We start from the raw sequence: 4,688 nt of genomic DNA, 5'->3' as shown, positions 1-4,688 counted from the left end.
ACATGGGATTTACTTGGCAGGGTTAGTTTTTAATCATTAGAGTAGTATTTGTAAGTCAGATATAAACAAAAGGTAATCTCTTCCCAGAAACATCTGCCTGGTACATTCCTCGGCACATGTCAGCTCTCAGCCTCATCAATTCTCAGAGTCTGGAGCTTCAGCCTCCAGCTTTGGTGACTGAATAAACATCAGACAAAACACAAACACTTTTTAGAAAATTTTAAAGAACATAAAAACAAAACAAGACAGTAAGGAATAGGGCATTGGGGCATGTCGCTGTGGACATCTGGAAGGCAGGGGTGTGCGTCCACCCTAACTGCATGTCTGTCCTGAGTCTGTGCTGTCAGGATTTAGAAATGCTAGTGAAATGCTCAAATATGCATGCTGTGTCCACACTCTTGTTAAAATAACCTTGACAGGGCACCTGGGTGGCTCAGTGGTTGAGCTTCTGCCTTTGGCTCAGGTCATGATCCTGGGGTCCTGGGATCGAGTCCCATGTCGGGCTCCCTGCATTGAGCCTGCTTCTCCCTCTGCCTGTGTCTCTGCCTCTCTCTGTGTGTCTCTCATGAGTAAATAATAAAATCTTAAAAAAATAACCTTAACATACTTTAAAATATTTTGGTTCAGTTGTACTACTTCCAGAATTTCCCAATTTCAGTAAGAGTGATCATTTTCATGTCCCACAATTTACAGAATACATTTATTTTTAAGGCAAAATTCAAACTTCCTATTAAATAGTTTGATGTGACTTTTTAAAGATTAAAGCAGTCAAACCAAAGTAAGTTAACATCTGTGACCTGATGATAATTGGAAAGGCAGGGGAGGCTCTGCTTTCCATATCCCTGGGCTTGAACCGAGGACCTCTTTGCATCAAGCCTTCATCAGTAGCCCCGGTCACTTCTCAGAAGCACACGCTCACGTGCAGTCTGGGCAGCTTTTGAACAAATTGTGAACATCTTGAACAAAATGACGATTTCTTGACCTTTATACTTGATGTCAATTGACCTGACAATGATATGTAATGACAATTTATGGGCCATGTACCACATGCCAAGCATGTGACAGATGCAGTACTGATAATCTGACATGATGTGGGTGGAACAATCCTGCCCCTTCTGACACGTGGGAACAGTGAACAAGAGAGGTTAGTGTTGCCCAACACCACACAGAAGATGGGAAGCTGGAACCCCAACCAGGACATCTGGCTCAGAACCTACACTCCTCACACTACACCACCCCTTAGGACAGAGTGAGCTTCCTTTGGCCCAGATGGTAACTGTCACTAGTGGGCAACTGCCTAGATGGCCAGATTGTGAGCATGAATGGGCCGTGGCAGACACAGGAGTGTGCAGCACCAGGAGCACTTCAACTCTACCCTTGGCAGAGGTTATTACTGTGGAGAAAGAGAAAGGATTTCAAACACTTTACAGCCAAAGAATTGTTTTTCCCAGTGGAATCTTACCCCGCAGGTAAGTGTCTCAAACAGGTAAGAGAGGCACGGCTCTAACTACAAGAGGAAAGGAGAAGCCAGAGCCCAGACTCTTCCCAAAAATCCAGTGCTCCACAGGACAACCTGAAAAGCACAGAGACCCAGCAGATCTTATCTCCTGCAGGTAAACACCTTCTGTGTTTCATGTAAGAAATCTTTACGGAATCACTTGTTGAGCAGTTTGATGGATGCCGTTCTGATGGTGTCAGTCCTTCAGTTGCACTCAGCACCCTCCATCCTCCTAACCTCTGCTCCAAGACAAGGTCCACATCTCCTGGCCCAGCCCTCAAGGGTCCAGGGGTCTGGCCCTATCTTCTTTCCTCGCTTACTTCATGGACTCCTTCTCCAGCTGCATTCAGATGAGACCTGGGTGGTATGCAAGCCTGCTGGGCACCGCCATGGCGCCCTGGCACTCCCTCCTGCTTCAAGCACAGAAATCCCCTCCCCCAATTTACATGTTGATGTTTCCTGACAAGAATTTTATTGAAGACCTTCAACTGCTTTAAAAGAAAAAATTCCCACTTCTCTTCACCAATTACTGCACAGAAATGATGAAAATGACAAACCCAAGTGAAAATATATATGGAAATGTGGAGGTAATAACCTGAGCAATTCTGGAGAAAAGGATTAACGAAGCCAGACACCAAGGCCACCAGCTACTCAATCTTTTCATAAAGTCACGGTAACTGAGACAACGTGCAGCTGGTCCCACACACGAGTGCAGTGCACAAGCACAACACAGTAGTGAGACCAGATACAGTTGCCTCACTTCGTTTCTAAATGCCACTGCAGGGATGACTGGGTGGTTCAGCGGTTGGGCATCTGCCTTTGGCTCACAGGATCCAGAATGGAGTCCTACATTGGGCTCCCTGTGGGAAGCCTGCTTCTCCCTCTATGTCTCTGCCTCTGTGTGTGTGTGTGTGTCTCATGAATTAATAAATAAATCTTTAAAAGAATAAATGCCACTGCAGCTCAGTGGGTGAGAAATGGTCCTATCAACATGTAGTGCTAGCTTAACTACAGACAACACGCTGAGGTCACCAGAGGGGAGCAGGGGGACAGGTGACAGGGATGAAAGAGCACACCTGTCATAAGGAGCATCAGGTGATGCAGGGAAGTGCTGAGTCACTAAATTCACACTGTATGTTGACTGGAACTTAAATAAGACATTTTTTAAATTTTTTATTTATTTATTTATGATAGTCACAGAGAGAGAGAGAGAGGCAGAGACATAGGCAGAGGGAGAAGCAGGCTCCATGCACCGGGAGCCAGATGTGGGACTCGATCCCGGGTCTCCAGGATCGCGCCCTGGGCCAAAGGCAGGCGCCAAACCGCTGTGCCACCCAGGGATCCCGACATTTTTTTAATTAAGATTTTATTTATTCATGAAAGACAGAGAGAAAGGCAGAGACATAGGCAGAGGGAGAAGCAGGCTCCCTGCATAGAGCCCAATGTGGTACTTGATCTCAGGACCCCAGGATCATGCCCTGAGCTGAAGGCAGATGCTCAACCATTAAGCCACCCAGGTGCCCTTAAAATTTTTTTAAAACTGATACCATGTGTTGGGAAGAATGTAGAATAACTGTAAATTTCATGCAAGTTGGTGTGTAAATTGATCTACTTTAGAAAATGTTTGGGCTGGGATGCCTGGGTGGCTCAGCAGTTGAGTGTCTGCCTTTGGCTTAGGGTGTGATTGAGTCCCACATCAGGCTCCCTGCATGGAGCCTGCTTCTCCCTCTGCCTGTGTCTCTGCCTCTCTCACTCTGTGTCTCTCATGAATAAATAAATAAAATCTTTTAAAAAAGAAATGTTTGGGCCATATCTAGTAAAACAAATTTACTTACATGCTATGACTGAGCACCTCCAATGCTGTGTATATTTCCAAAAGGAATAAGTGCGAGTTCATCAAAAAACATGCCCAAGATGTTCATAACTACTTTCAGAATAGCCTCAAACCGTAAACAACCAGAAAGGATCAGTGGTGACATGGTAATGCAAAATGCAACAATCAACAGTGAACAATAATGCATATCTCCTTCCTCAACTTATAATAGGATTATACCCCAACAAACTCATTTTAAATTGAAAACATCCTAAGTCAAACACGCATTTACTCCACCTAACCTACTGAATATCATAGCTCGGGCTAGCCTACCTTAACCGTGCTCAGAACACTTACGTTAGCCTACAGCTGAGTGAATGCATTTTATAATGAACTGCTGAATATCTCATACAAACTGTTAAACATTATACTGAAAGTGAAACGAGTGGTTGTATGGGTACAGAGTGGTTGTGAGTTTATGGGCTCCTGACCCTCGAGCTCACTCGGTTGACCGGCTGTGGACGAATCCTCTGCCCAGCAGCATAAGAGGATCAGCCCAGGAAAAGATCAAAACTCAAAATTCCAAGTAGTTTCTACTGAACATGTATTGCTCCTGCACCCTCGTAAAGCTGAAAAACCGTTCATTCGAACCACTGCAAGTCCAGCTACACTGCTATTAGACAAAACAACAAAAACTATAGATACAAAAGTTAATTTTCAGTAGAAAATAGGGAGTATAAAAAAAAAAAGAAAAGAAAATAGGAAGTATAAGTTGCAGGGCGCCTGGCTGGCTCAGTTGCTAAAGTGATAGGATTCTAATCTCAGAGTTCTGAGTTCAAGCTCCACATTGGTTATAGACATTACTTAAAAATAAAATCCTTACATATCTATAAAAATAAATAGGCATGTTTGTATCATCCAGCACTCTTTATTAGAGCATGCAGGGAAAAAAATCTTTTAGGGGTGCCTGGGTGGATGGTAAAAGAGAAGTTTTCCAACTAGTCATACAGACATGTGTCTTCCAAAATAAACCTAATTAATTCAAAATACTTTCTTCAGAAATGTTTCAGTCATGAAGCTTATCTAGAAATCTGAGACAGCAGGTTTGAAACGGGGAAATCAATGCATGCTGAGTAATCACGGCTGGCAGGGCGCTTCCGCACTTGTTTGCCTCAACGTCCCCAGCCCCGTGGGCGGGGAGGAGCAGGCGGCGCAGCAGCGGGAGGGGCGGGTCCCCCCGGCCCCGCCTCGCAAGGCCCCGCCCCCGAGCCCGCGGCCCCGCCCCAGCCCGCGGCCCCGCCCCCGCCCTAGCCCGAGGCCCCGCCCTCGCCCCCGAGCCCGAGGCCCCGCCCTCGCCCCCGAGCCCGGGCCCCGCCC

This window comes from Vulpes lagopus, chromosome 10, assembly GCF_018345385.1.
Source record: "Vulpes lagopus strain Blue_001 chromosome 10, ASM1834538v1, whole genome shotgun sequence".
NCBI classification, from domain to species: Eukaryota; Metazoa; Chordata; class Mammalia; order Carnivora; family Canidae; genus Vulpes; species Vulpes lagopus.
The sequence above is the reverse complement of the archived record's forward strand: the minus strand, read 5'-3'. Positions refer to the sequence as shown.